General features: G+C 38.1%; 1 long non-coding RNA gene across 1 annotated transcript; it reads right to left on the bottom strand.

Moving 5' to 3' along the window:
• Positions 1–8,166: 8,166 nt before the first annotated feature.
• LOC140003591 (uncharacterized) lies at positions 8,167–15,073 on the bottom strand. Its single transcript, XR_011812491.1, has 2 exons — positions 13,795–15,073; positions 8,167–13,556 (listed from the first exon to the last, which is right to left on the bottom strand). It is a non-coding gene; the product is annotated as an uncharacterized lncRNA (long non-coding RNA).
• Between the last annotated feature and the right edge of the window lie 217 nt (positions 15,074–15,290).

Below are 15,290 nucleotides of genomic sequence, written 5' to 3'. Positions count from 1 at the left end.
ACCTGTCTCCACTCCTCCTCAACTCCCAGATCCCCTCCCTCTGTCCGACGGCGACAGGGCAGGGGGTCCACCCCCATTTGGGGTGTCTCACCCCGGTACCTCTCCTTGAGGCCCTGCAGGGAGTTGCTCCAGGAGTCTATCTCCCGCTCACATTCCCTGATGGCCCTCAGCCTCTCCACCTCCTCCTTGAGCTCCGCCACCATGCGGATCAGGTCATCCACTTGCTCACATCTCACGCACGCAGTGTCTCTGCCTCCCGCCGACGGCAGCAGCAGGCTCTGACACTCCCTGCATCCGGTGACCTGAACCGCTGCATTCTTTAACGGGCAGTCGGTCTGGGTGTGTACCGACCTCCTGCAGAGCGCTCCGTGCCTTGTGGAGACCATTATCGCCTAGCTAAAGACCGTCGTTAAGAGGCGTTCGTGTGGGCGGGGGTTGCTCTCCTCCCTTCCTGCTCGCCCTGCCTGCGCGACCTGTTTGATTTCACAGTGGAGAAGATTTTAAAAATGACTAATCTAAGAAGAACAAAAGGCAGGCTGCAGCAGGGAAAAGGTAAAGTTGCTTTTGTACTTTGCAAGATGTGGTAAAGTATCAGCCTTTTAAGGCCAATAATAATTCAATTCTCTGATTAAAAAATGAAAGAGGTGAGAGGAAATATGTGAATGAAAGGATTATGGATAATGTTGAGTTCTGCTGTGCTTCTGTTTTTAAAAGGCAACCAAAGTGCAATATCTTGTTACATTTCATGTGTGCTGGAAATGAAACAATACATTCTGGGATAGCTCAAGTTTCATATGAGAGAGAGATTTTTAATTTTAATTTTTATTATTATTATATATTTTTTGAGATAAAGGGGCTACATGAAACATTGTCAGGTTGTCAGGACTTGCATTTTAAAACAGAAGTGCATCAAGATTCTGTTCTGGGTCTTCTATGTTTTCTCTGAACTGTGAAGCGATAGACTAAGCAGTTCTCTTAATGCAGTAAAATTTAGTTTTGCATTGCATTTTGTGGATGCAAATGTAGTACTTTAGCACTGGCAGGTAATTGGTGAAAGAGACAGCTGCTGTCTTTCTCCTAACTTTGCTCTCCAATTTAAAATGCACTAGGTGAGTGGGTGAGTCATTTTTTTTTAAATAATTACTAACTTTTGACTCTGTTTTTAAAACCTTAAATATTCTCTCCTGTCTTTGGTAAGATTGTGGTTTTATTGTTGATATTGCTGATCATAGGACACCTGTGCTATTGCTACTATATGTTTTTGCTCCACTGTGATGAAATTCTTGTTTGTACACGAAAGTAGCGTGTGAAGAGTTCCTCTTTCACTTGTGTGTGTGTTAGCTCCCTGTCAGATTTAACCCCCCCACCTTCCAAACCAGTAATTTGCCTTTCATGCCAAATGCTATGTGAAGTTACAGTGTTTGAGTGGTGATCACTCATGTGGGTGACATTGCCTGATTTTTCCTAATATGAGAAAATATCTGGATGCTATAATGTGCTGATTTTTGAAAGAGATACCAGAGAAGAGACCTTGTGCTCTGTATCTCTGTTGTGCTCTCATGCCATCATTGGGTGTGCACCCCTTCCCCCGTGTGCCCTCTGTTACGCACTCTCTTCATTTTACCTCTGGCTCACTTGCTGTCTCTCATTGTCTTGGCTCTTGCCCTTTCACTTGCTGTTCGTCAGTCTTCTGTATGCTCCTTTGTGTTCAGTCATGGGCACGTGCTCTCTTGCTCTGTCTTTCTCACACGTGCTTCTTCATGCTTAGTCTTGTGTGTTGCCCAAGTCTTTTTCTTACACAGTCACATTGTCCCTCTTCATCTCTCATACCGTCTTGTGCTCTGGCTCACTCTACTTTAGTGCTTCTTCCAAATTTCTCATTCACTTATACACTACGTACATCAGGTACAGAGGCATACACTACATCAGTTGTTTATTCTATATAGTGGATATGTTGAACCCTTCTTTGTAACATGTTGCATGTTTTATGGCTAATCTGATGATCCATCAGTGAATGACAAACTGCTCCATTAATTGGATCATTAATATTAATCCAATATTAATGCTTGGTTTTGTTTACTTCCACTACTTTATTAATATTATTCTCATTTTGTTTCAGAAACTCCAAGTGGAAAATAAAAAATCAAGTATTAGAGAATTTAAGGTCTTTGGGATTTGCTAAATTCAGTTAAGAACTGATTTCATTATTAATTCCAATGTCCAATAAAAATTGAATCTCACTGGGCAGGGTTTAAAATTCTGGCAAGGGTATTATCCATACAACAGCCTAGTCTGTCAGTGGCTAAGCATGTTGCAGTGGAAAAACTGAAGTCATAGCTTCAGGTAGTACTGTAGTCCAGCAGAAGGAATTTAAAAAAAAATAAAAATTAGGACTGTAGGCCTACTGCTAGCTAATATTTATCGACCCTAGCCTTGGTTAAATGATGCAAACACTAAGCAAATGTTTTCAGTAATATGGTCTATCAGAATTCATTGGAACTTAGAACTGAAACGTAATTAAAGTCAAATATAAATTATTGAGAGCAAGTAGTTTCAGGTTAAGGAGTTGAACAAAGATAAGTTAGTAACTACTTTCCTCCATGAGAAGGGATGATGTATGAAGAAATTACATATTTCCATTAACTTTTTGTGTGTTGCCTGCAGTCTGCTTTGGAGAACATACCAGTTCCTCAACCTGAACTTATATATCAAATTCCAGGTGTCAAACCAACAAGTAGATGTGTCAAAATGTTTGATTCCTGGGTTCTCAGTTAGAGGTTCTGAACCCTCTACAAAGAAAAATGGGCAGAAATAAATGGGTCATCTTGAAGTTGGGGGCTAATAATGATGGAGAAGAAAAAGAAATTTAAGTAAGCAGAAAATGTGACAAAAAGAAGTGGCTATCTCTGAGAGAAAAACAAAACAAAACAAACAAACAAAAAAAAAAAAAACAGGAATCTGTAGGTGCTGCTAAAAGACTTCATGTAGACCTTCACTCAGCTTGATGCAGAAAGTGGGCTTGTCCTACACATGTATGGAAGACTGGTGACACTGACTGTGTAGCTTTGTGTCAAGGAAGCTGCAGCATAGTCCTGACTGTACGTGATCGTCTCTAGCACAGAACACAATTATCAGATTCAGTTCAAAGAGAAATTCCAGACTTTGGTCAAACATACATTGAAGGTCAGCTTATGATTTTTTAATTATGTATTTTGTTTCCTAGAGATCATTATCATTATAGATGAAATGGCAAAAAATTTTATCAGTTTACTGAAAGCACAAGTAATACAGTTGTAGAGGCTAGTAATAACGTGAAAGAACGCAAAATTATTACACAAGTTTATATTTCAAAGAATCATTCCTGATTCTGTTTCTTATACAGGAATATCAAAGAATGGCATTCATTCAATTGAAATGAGAGTGCACTATAGCAGTTTCCAAATATTAAGATTGCTGGAGGGAACTCCTGTAACAATAAGTATATATCTTCCAACATACTTAGGTATGCACAGCAGAAACCGATGCCATTTACAACAAAGTGTATTGGTTCTTTTCTTTGTAATCGTCTGTCACTTCTTGTCTGGTAGTAACATGCATTATTCATTGATAATAATTTATATTTGTTATAGTTTTTGAATTTTATAGAGGTTTTCCTCATTATTGAAACATTATGTACACAGATTTTGTTAAACTTGGAACTTAGAAAATGGAAAGAAGTGGTTTCAAGTAGAGTATTTGGAAGATCATAAGAATGTGGATGAAGAACTTCATGCTTCTTGTCATCTTAAATGAATTTTATTATTTAAGTTCCTCTTTGGCTGTATATAATTGCTTTATAAATATTAAAGTGTCTAATAATCACTAATATTGAAACTGTGAAGGTTTACGGATATCTTCAAGGCAAAAATGGCAGGGAGAGTAACATTTTTAGCTAGACCAATACAGTTAAAAAAAAAAACAGGCAAGCTTTTGGATATGAAGCCATTTTCTGGCACCTACGCAAAAAGACACTTAAATAAGGCATGAAATAAATTCTCTTATGTTCCTGCAAGATTGAGAACTGTTGCAAAACTTTCATAACGAGTTATAATGTAGTTCAGAAACATCTGTCAGTGCTGTTGGTCTAAATTTCTTGATACTTTTAACATCCATTAATAACTTTTTTTCCATTTAATAACTTTTTTTTTCTCTCTAGATTTATAGTTTAAAGAAAAAAAATAGCCTATCACACAGAAATATTTTCCTATTAAAACTTTATTAACAATATATCTTCTTATTAACAGTCTCTTATTTAAAGAAAAGCAAACAGACACTATATATGTTTATATATATGTTTATATATATATATATATAAACAGTAATGACAAAAGAGCCTCACAACATTTACATCCATATCTTTGTTTTTTTCTTCTTCCTCTTCTTCTGAATGTTTGTGTAGAGTCTGCTTCCAAAGAAAAAATGTTGATGGCTTTATTTCCTCTTTCACATAAAAGGAATATTTAATGCAAGAGGCTATCACTGAAAATTGCAAGTTCTGACCATCTCCTAAATTCCTGGTTTTATGCGTGTCTGAGTATTAAAAAGAGTAGCCACTGGGTGGCTGCTGTGGTTGAGAGAATAATGAAATTCTTTGTAATGGTTATAGCATGACATTCTCTTTCAGAGTAAAGAGTGCTGTAGTGGATGAAGATCTTCATTTTCTTCTGTTATGGATTGTCCTATCATATAAAAGAATGCATTTTATGTGATATAAAAGTATCTTTAAAAATGTATTGGAACTCTGAGAACCCACTTGCAAGAATCTAAATGATTTTCACTTCATTCTTGAACACGGCTAAGTGCTTTAGTTGTTATTACTGAATATGATTTCATCCTGTAATTAAGTAATTCAGTGTGAGGCTAACAAAAGTTGTGTTTTGCAATTTGTGCATAAGAACAACAGAAAATATCATGAGAATCACCTTGACTAATTTTAAATTAATGAAATAACATTATCTTTAATGTCTTGCTGAAAGCAATTTGCAAATTATGTTAAAAACAAACAAACAAACAAAAACATAATGGGAAAGAGTAGTTTGGGGGTTAAATAGTAATTAGTAAGATTAGAATAGTAAGACGGAAATAAAGGATCAGTGCCTTAAAAGATGTCAGGGTAAAAACTTCCATTCTCTAGAAGGACATTCTTTCACTTAAAAAGAAAATTTTGGGTGTCTAGTATGGAGGGGGACGGTAAGCTGGTAACAATGTCACTACTAGCAAAGACTGGTACTTGGAACAAATGACAATTATTTGCTCTAACGAGTAATTGCCCAAGATTAGGAAAGGTGCTGGGGCTATATGGGTGAAATTATTTTAATCCCCTTAATAAATAAATAAATAAATAAAAGTTAAAAAAGAAACAAAAATCACTTCAAGATTCATTTAGAATACCTGACTACAAGGTAACATTCAACGAAATCAAGCTCTTCATGATGGATAGATTCCACTGCAATAGTGTAATCTTCAAATTGAGAGTGGAAAAATAGTAAAAGAAAGTGTCAAAAATGAGACTTCGGAAGAAGTAATGAATTCTTTTAAACTAACTTAGTACTTAAGAAGAATTAAAAAAAGAAAATGGCAAATGTAGTAAAAATAGCAAAAGAGTAATAGGAGAAGTGGCAAGGGAAAAAGGAAGATATAAATACTGATAATAGGGATAACCAGATATGTAACTCCATTGAAGAATGGATTTGATTATTAATTAGTTGTGGTCAGCATGCCACTATAGAGGTGTTCGTGTGGAATGGGGGAAGTCTCATAGACATAGGAACATATGTCTAGACATAGGAACTTGATCTGCTTGAACCCCAGCTCTATAGGTTAACTAACGAAAGTAATTACAAAAATTAAGATGATGTTCAGAGAAAATAGAAAGGAAGCTAAGATGTGTGGTCAATAACATTGTTTCTTGAGTCAGTGAAGTCTGGAAGAGATACTAAGGAATTTCTGATGAGGTAGTTTTTGGAAACTGTAGATCTCTCTAACAGTATTAAAGGGAAAAAAGTAGATAGGAGTGTTCACTCTAGTCATATATGACATTTTAGCTTTCTAAATATGGATTATGGGGAAAAAAATGGTAGTAATAATCCAAGAGCCTAGGTACTGACATTCAACCAGTATCTTCATTGATTTCTTTGCCATGACAAATCTGATATTGAGGATTAAGAAAAAATTTAGGAAAAAACAAAAGAACTTTAGATCCTATGATTCTTCATTGATTTGCTTTAACTTAAATGGGTAAACAGGAAGAGATCTTTAATGCCCTTGGTTTTTAAAGGGCAAACTCAGAGAAATGAAATATTTACAAATACAACACTGAGGAGCCCAAATACTCAAAAGTGAGACATAAATTCAACATGAAAATTTGTTTTTGTTCCCAGAAATGTAAGTTGAAAGAGGGCCTGCAGCTGTCTGAAGAGTACTGACTTCCAAAAGGGTAGTAAGGAAAGAGGATGTGAGAATCCCAGAATCATAGAATGGTTTGGTTTGGAAGGTACCTTAAAGATAATTGAGTTCCAAGCCCCCTGACAAGGGCAGGGACACCTCCCTGGTGCCCAAGGACCAGGTTGCCCAAGGACCCATCCAGCCTGGCCTTGAATACTTCCAGGGGTGGGGAAGTGTTCCACATCTTCTCTGTGGGTAAGTGCATCCACAGCTTCTCTGGGCAACCTGTTGCTGTACCTCTCCACCCTCAGAGCAAATAATTTCTTCTTTATATCTAAACTAAGCCTCCCCTCTTTAGGTTACTCCTTGCCTGTAAAGCAATTCCGTGTTTCTCTTAGATAAACATTATTTTACCTAAAGTTACTTAGTAATGCACCAGGAATTTATTCAAAATAGTATATTGCTTTTTGTGTGTACTAATATTTCTAACTAATTTAAAATTTATGTACTTCCTTGCAGTAAACTTACGTTTTGTCTTCTAATCTTTTCTAAATGAAACATATTTGGTAAGGTGTCACTCTCAGCTCTGTTTCCAAGCAAGTGTTGGAAATAGGTGGAGAATTCATTCAAAATTTTAGTAAACTGCACCAATTTTGTGATTCTGGAGATGAATGAGGTTAACATTATTTAAGAGAGAACATGGTGAAAGCAGTATTGGACCATTTGCATGGAATTGCTGAAGTGCCTAAATTCTCCATACAGATAAGAATGTTTGAAATTGAATGGTTTTCACACATGCCAAATAGCGTATGCATGACTTCCCTGCTTAAATGCTTTATGCTTCCTGAAATTTGGTGACTTGTTGCCTCTTCAGGTGTAGGTAGAATATGTGTTGTTCTAAGACATTAGAAAACAAGAAGAGAAATTATTTTTGTGCCCTTATTTCCTTTGTTGGGGAAAGGGGCATAGGCCAGTAAGATTCTGAACAACTGAAATGTTAAAGCTTGTGGGCGTTGCAAAAAAATGACTACATATATAAGTCTTTGCAACTGTTTGGAGCTGCTTTTATGAAAATGGTAATATACAATGAGAAGTAGTCCATGGAAACTAGTGCCTAGAACAAAAAGCCAATGTATTTTTTCTTTATTATATAATGTTCAATTATATGTGCCCGATAGCCATCCTGTGCAAAGAACATATCAAGAGCTTTAAACAAAATCTGATTATAGTTATATTCAAAGCTATTAGAATTGATTTCAGAAAAGCTCTCCATAACATTTACAGAGCCATTTGCAATTCTGGCTATAGCGGTGGGGGGGGGGGAGGGGACAAAGAGATTGTGGTCTCCTAGAGTACACAAACCTTTACAAAATCTTTTCTTACTCTTTGCTCCTATGAATCTCTGTGGTCAGTAATTCTGAGAAATTCCTTTGTTACCATTAAGATGGCCAATCCTTTCAGTTCTCTGAAGTACACTTGTCTAAAGCTAAACCCGTAAGTATAGACTATGTTAGAGGGAGGACTGCCATTTGTCTGGAAAATAGGAATTAAACCTGTGTTATCCTCATTGCGTTCTGTTAGGGTTTCTAGAAAAGATAGAAACTGCAAACAATTCAGCTTGATTTCCATATCTGTGTGGACATACAACAGGTCAGGTGCTTGGTAATTCCTTATTTTGTAGCTCAACCGTGCATACGAGAGAAACTGACTTCTTACCAAGAGACACAAATGCATGATGTATCTAACTTCAAAACTGCTCACTCAGAATTAATTTGCTGTTTGCTAAGAAATGTGCAGATGCATATGGAGTTCTTTGTCTTTTTTTTTTCCTTTCAGTGCCATGAGCACTAGGTTAATTGAGGTGCTGGGTACTATCATTTAAATGTTAAAATTGCATTGTGGTTATCTTCTTCAACAAAGATATGTGCCTTGATGTAATAAACTTGGCATGATATTTAATTGTTTGTAATAAGTGTGGTAAAATCACGGTCATTCATATTTTACAAAATCACAGAATCATCTAGGTTGGAAGAGGACTCCAGTATCACCTATTCCAACCTCTGACCTAACACTAACAAGTCCTCCACTAAACCATATCACTAAGCTCTACATCTAAACGTCATTTAAAGATTTGTTACAGAAAATGTCCAGTGCCAATCCATTAAAAAAAAAAAAAAGTAATAAAAAGGTGTGCTTGTATATATATGTATTTAATAGTGGAATTTTAATTTGCAAGTGTAATTATGCAAATACCCAAAATATATTTGAAGGCTTTAAACTTATGCTGGCTTCGTATTTTTATAGCAAACTTTAATCTGAAAATAGACACAGCTCATAGCCTGTTAATACAAATATATCTTCATCAGTATTAATTTATCTTCAATCCATCCATGATTCTTTTTAATTTTATTGTCCACTTCCCATCCCACAGTTAGAAAGACATAGTCTAGAAATGAAAAATTGAAAACAAGTGGTCTGGAAATTAAAAGTTGTGCTTAGATTGATCATAGCAACTATTAAAGAAGTTTCCTATTATTGTTTTTAAGACGTTCATGAAAATTTTAACTTCCATGTTTAAGGTTTCCATGATTTGTCTACTGTAGCATGCAGTAGGCAAGCAAGCATATTGTCCTTATCATTCTGCTTTCTCCTGAATAGGCAGAAGGCACGGTACAAAAACATACCTGGTACAAAAGGCTTGACAAGCAGAGATAAAACAAGGCACTTACAAAGTTATAAGTTGAGAAAAGTGGTATTGCAGTAAACTGACTGCTCCACCTGATCCTCCTGTGCACATCGGATTACTTGCAAACTAGCTGGATGCAGATGTTCTGTGTCTGAAGAAACAGATTGTTCTACCATTTTCTGAATTTGTATTGACCATGTCTTTCATCTTCATTTTATGACGAGATCAGTTGACTGGACTTAAAAAGGTCTAGGAGCTAATGATTTACCTTGAAGGCTTTCCATCATAGCTGTTTTTTTCCTGGTGGCTACAGCCTGTTGCCTTTTTTTTTTTTTTTTTTTTTTACTGCTTATAGTGAATTGAGCGTCCTGCCCTAGAAGTGAAGAATGGGAGATAGTTAGAGAAAGAATGAAGTGATAAACTGTTCCCTCCTTGTCACATTCATCCTGGTTTCCTAATAAGGGACTTTTTAAAATTGAGCCTTGCGCTACTGTGCATCAGGAAGAGATCTAAGCAACCAAGAGGTGACATACATAGAAGTTTGCTGTGGTAAGTGGAAAGTTTAAATTCGTGATTTAAACTTTCTGGCTCAGCTCTGGCCAGCAGCCAGAACCTTTTGGAGCCGGCCGGAGCTAGCTCTGCTCTGACATGAGGCAGCTGCTGGGCTCTGCTCACCCCTGCAGCCAAACCCTTACCATGTGTACCCAGTACACAAAGCTTGGCTGGAATGCTACAGTACAGTTCCAACAATTCATAGAATCACAGAATGGTTTGCATTGGAAGGGCCCTTAAAACCACCTGGTTCCACCCCTTCTGCCATGGGCAGGGATACCTCCCACCAGACCAGGTTGCTCAAAGTCCCATCCAGCCTGGCCTTGGGCACTGCCAGGGATGGGGCACCCACAGCTCCTCTGGGCAGCCTGTGCCACTGCCTCACCACCCTCATAGTGGGTGAAATTTGTTTAATGCACTTCTTCACAGATTTAGTCTTAATTTCTGACTCTGGGATTAAAGCTACAGCTGCCTAGAGGAGCCTGCTAAAAATTGATCAAGGGAACTGTCATCATCTTTCTTTTTCTCTTATGAAGTATGTATTTCTGTATGGACACCATTGGCACACAGAGATGAGGTAGGAATGGAGCACAGATGTGTTAAAACTTCAATTAAAAGCAAATTTCAAGCCTTAGGAGAGGTGATACTTTGGGATAGGGTGCGTGTGTTTTTCTTTCTTTGTTTTTCATGAAAAGCAGATAAAAACACTCATATCCTTATGGACAGTACTTAATAAGTTTATCTTTTTATTTGACGTGAGGGTATGGAACTGGATTTAATTTTTTTTTTGACCCATACAAGTGACTGGAAATTTTGGTACAGTTGCCAGAGACAACATCTGATTTTTTCACTGGTCTCTATTGCAAATTATATTTCCATCAGAATACTTTTCATGACGAATTGTTCATGAAAATGATTTCAGGAGGTAGAGCACCTGCTGAAGTCCTGCATTGCATATTAATGTAAAGGCGACAGGTCTTGCAATTCTTGTGTGATGTTCAACTCTGGCAACATGCAAACTGCTTTTTGTTAATGAATTGTGCTAAGTAATGCTTTACTCTTTTATGTATGTAATTATTAATATGTAAATTACCAATGCAGGTTGGCAGTTTGGCAGAGCAAGACCTTTTTATAGTTTGTCTTGTTTAGACTGAAGAAAATCAGAGGCAGTTATGGAAAAAAAAGGAAAATGGCTGAAATATATAGTTGCAATAGTTGTAAGCTGTGAGTAGGCATGAAACATTAGTTAAAATACATTAAATGTTTACTTAGTCAAATAGTGACTTCAGTCATGCAACAGAATGGTTCCCTGCTAGTTCAATAAATCTAATGAGGCAAAGCAGTACCTTTCCTGATGTTACTGGTTTACAGCCATTCAAAGGATACTACAGTGAGCAAATGGCTACTTCATTTCTTGATGCCAAGGACATTTAGCATAGCTAATGAGGGACCAAGACAAAAAAGGCTGTAAATTATTTTTGACGATTGGAGCTCCTGGATTAGTGAAAAACTCAGAGTTAAATCTCGGTGTCTGTTGCAGGAAATCTGTGCTTTTGGGTCTGTTCTTGTTTTAAATATTTATTGCCATATGAAATCAGGCTATGTCTAGCAAAAACATTGGAAGACTTGCAGAGAAGCAGGATCCAGAAAGATTAAAAATTTGGGCAAGTGCTTGGGTTATTGAAAGACCAAAGCAAATTTTGTCTGTAGACTTTCAGACTTTGGAAAGAGTTCAGTTACTTTTTGTTTGTGATTGCTATTTTCTGTCTCTTAATGAAATAAAATAGAAATCCATGTGTTCATATGAGATGTTAATTTGCATGTAATTATGAGAAATAATGATTCAGAACACTTCGAATCAAAAACAGTGATAGGATTCAAGTTTCCATAAAAATATCATCTTTAAGTGGTAGTTTTAATTCCAGGTTCTTTGCATTTCAATATGAAATATAAGACTTTACATCAGAGATTTTACATTACTTTACAAGCTATGTAATAAGTTGTAATAAAAACTTCCCATTTAAAAAAAAAAAAAAAGAAAGAAAAAAAAGAAAAAATAAAGATAACCAGCTGATGCATTGCCTGAGTACATATTTTCTCAGCCATTTGCCTCATTTTATGTACAGCTTAATATGTATTTTCTCTCTACTTTGTCTATAAATATATATTTTCATATCCATAAGAATATACTCATGTTCTTAGTAAATGAAGGCATGCTTTCAATAAATTGAATGTCCAGCTGGCTGAAGATTTAAACAGAAAAAGGATACAAGAAGATATTTGGTAGATAAACATGTTCTTGTTTAGTCTTTTTTGATACTGATTGTTTAGAACTCTGAATGCTTGCTTATGCTAGCTTTGGGCTGTTCTTCAAAAAGTCAATCAGCACAGTCTAGATGGTGGCTTTGATCTTTGTTTTTATATTTGTTTTAAGAGACTAAAAGACACGAAATTTGTGATTACATGGTTTGTGAGATCATCCCCCCCTCCACACATTATCCACAGATGGTTTAAGGGGACTAAAGAAAGGCTGCCCGCCTGAGGTTTTGACATCTTCATTATAGTCCCAGCAGGCTACTTTATAAACATCAGCATTTTTGCAGTTGTTCTTGCAGGTGCTTAAAGGAGATTGTGGCCTTTCACCTAGCATAATCAGCTTCCTTTTATTTCACAACATTTACTATTCCTTTGCATAGCCTTATTGTTTTTACACAGTGCTCTTAAAGGAAAACTTAACGAATTATTCCAACACCTGCTTGCCACAAGGCAAACACTGATCTTCATGTTAGTCCTATGAGAGCTTACCACAGCCTCCCTAAGGCACATTTATCATGCAACTAGACGTCATCAGTCTCTGAAGGAATGTGATAGTGACTTGCTTACTTTCACATCGTGTGTCATCTGCACTGTGCAAAATTTACATTTCTAAACTTTGTATTTTATAGTTCAGTAAATAATAAAACCAACTTTTACAGACTTTTGGCAGAATATTTCTTAGGTCCAAATCCTTACATTTTAAATCACCTAAATTATGCTTGCTGCATTTGTCTGTTGCTTTTATGCATATCATTTTCCCATGTTTCTAGTTATGCTTCTCTATGCTTTGGATAAGTGGATAAGTATGATAATCAAAGTTTGTTTGTAATTTAAAATATTTATCAGCATGAAGAGTGATGCACATAAGCAACATTACACCCTGGAAAGGAACTGTGATAAAAAAGCAGATATGTTAACAACTGTTAAACCAGTGCAGAAACTAATTTTGCTTCTATTACCTTCTAAGCTAGCAGACTTAACCTTTGGTCTGAAAGTGGTCAGACTTTCTGTTTGGACGTTATACTGCCGGATGAAGCAACAATATTGTAAGATCTTGTTAATGAACTCTTGATAAAGCATAGACTTACAATGAACCTTATTTTCTCACTGCTACAGTACCGATGCATAGGCAACAGAAATTATTCAAAAAAACCTTTTTATCCGGAATTAATACCTATAGACACACACGTGCTTGAAAGCCATCTTCTGCTTACAAGGGCCAAGTATTTAGAATTTCAGAAGCACAGAAAGCTGTCGTGTTGCTTACATGGGGGGTATGATTTTAAATAGTTGTGATTACTACACACCAAGCATTCCTCTGATTTTAATCCGTCTCTTTATGCCCATATGGAACTATTTTTTATTAGTTATATATTTCAGCAACCATGGCTCCTTATACTGCCCCCCACGGATTAATTCTGAAGCACAAGAAGAAGCATCGAATAGGATTTCTTTACAAATGTCTACCAGAAACACTCCAAAGCCTCGATGGGTATCAAATGCTGCCGGATCCCAAACACATCTTCTGCTCTTCTCTTGCTGATTCTCAGTCAAGGAGGCTTTGCAAGAGCCTGAAATCCTGCTCATTTCAGAAAGGGCACGGCAATCACGAGCACATACTGAAAACTTACTGACTCCCCCCCCCTCCCAAAATGACACCCAAACCAGTCGCGGGAGGGGAGGGGCGGAGGAGGGGAGAGATCCCATTTCCTACTTCCTCAAACAAACACCAAGCAAAATGCCGGCTCAGCGGCGCTGTGGGGCGGCTCCCCCCAGCCCCAGCCCCGGCCCCGGCCCCGTCGCTCCCCGCTCCAAACCTGCTCCGGGCGGCGGGAGGCAGCCTCCGGGCGGGCTGAGGGGCCGGCGGGCCGCGCCTGGGCCGCCCGCGCTGCTGGTGACAGCGCCTCGCTAGGCAACGGCCGCAACCTTCGGCGGCGCCGCCCCGCCGCGCACAGCGGCCCCCCGCGGCAGGAGGGCGCGGGCGGAGCGGGGGTTGAGGGGTGGGTGTGAGGGGACACCGGGGGGCAGCCCCCGGCCCCCAGGGACGCGCACAGCTCGCCCTCGAGTCCTGGGGAGGGTGGAGGGGGCCGTCTGCTTGTGGTCAAAGCAGGGGTGCGAAATGCGGCTTCCATCGCCGCGCTCGTCATGGAGGAGAGCGTCTCCTCACGGCTCCGGTGGAGCTCAGCGGTAAAGGCTGAGTTTTCCCTCAAACACAAGCGGTCTCCAAGTAGGCGAGCCACGCTCACAACTGCTCGCAGCTGCTGGCCCAGCAGCCGCCGGGAGTGCCCAGGCACACGTCCACACACAGACACATCGGTAGACACAATGCCGACAGAGCTCAAGGAGCAAAACGCGAACGGATTCTGTCCGATTTGTATATGAAAAACAACAGATAAGACCGAGTCGGTCCCATTCATGACATGGAACACTGCTTTAGCAATTTGTAAGTGCACAGAGCTTACTCCACCCTAAAGACTTGATAAACAAAGAGACATTTAGAAAGCTAAGCTGTGAAATGACTGAAACAAAAGGGTGTATTTCCAGCTTCAGTTCCCTAAAGCGTGTAAGTACTTCTCAGAAACAGAAGACAGGACAATGTAAAGATGTAATCTGCGATTAAGTAGTTCTTCTTTCACAGGGAAAACCAAAACCAATGACTTTTCAGGGACAGCAAAAACTCTTGATGAGACAACAACCTTACTCACTGTTGAAAATATAATCCCTTTACATCATTGGCCTCACTCTGCTGCTGTTCTCTCCTTTTTCTTCTTTTCTCTCTTTTCTTCACATTTGTAGATCTACACTCTGAAGCTAGAGATTTACCAGCACGTCGGCCACTTCTGCCTTTTCCAGGCTCTGAATCAGTATCACTTTCCAGTTGTAGTAAGGCAAAACGAGATGCAGTGGTAGGGACTGAACTGATTATAGCAGATTCCATTGCCATGTCTGAAATTCTACTGAGCTGGCTTCTTTTAATTATCAGTTTCCTGGGAAAGTAGCACAGAAGGTAGAATGAAAACATTGTTTGATCAAACAAGCAATAATTCATATCATTAAACCACAGAAGTGGTTTTTTTTTTGGCTCAAAAAGCATAAGACAGGTCTGGAATTGGGGGAATGAGGGAGAAATCAAAAAGATACAGTATAATTTATTTATATTGTAACTGACTACACTGTATTACCTTAGGTAACTAAAGAAGAATTACATAAAAAAAAATAAAATAAAATAAAATAAAAACAATCTACCAAACACATTTTAGGCTAATACATTCGCTCTTGAGAGATTTCGTGGAAAAAAGGTGGCTCTGAAAGA

This window comes from Anas platyrhynchos, chromosome 13 (assembly GCF_047663525.1).
Source record: "Anas platyrhynchos isolate ZD024472 breed Pekin duck chromosome 13, IASCAAS_PekinDuck_T2T, whole genome shotgun sequence".
Classification (NCBI taxonomy): Eukaryota; Metazoa; Chordata; class Aves; order Anseriformes; family Anatidae; genus Anas; species Anas platyrhynchos.
The sequence above is the reverse complement of the archived record's forward strand: the minus strand, read 5'-3'. Positions and strand labels throughout refer to the sequence as shown.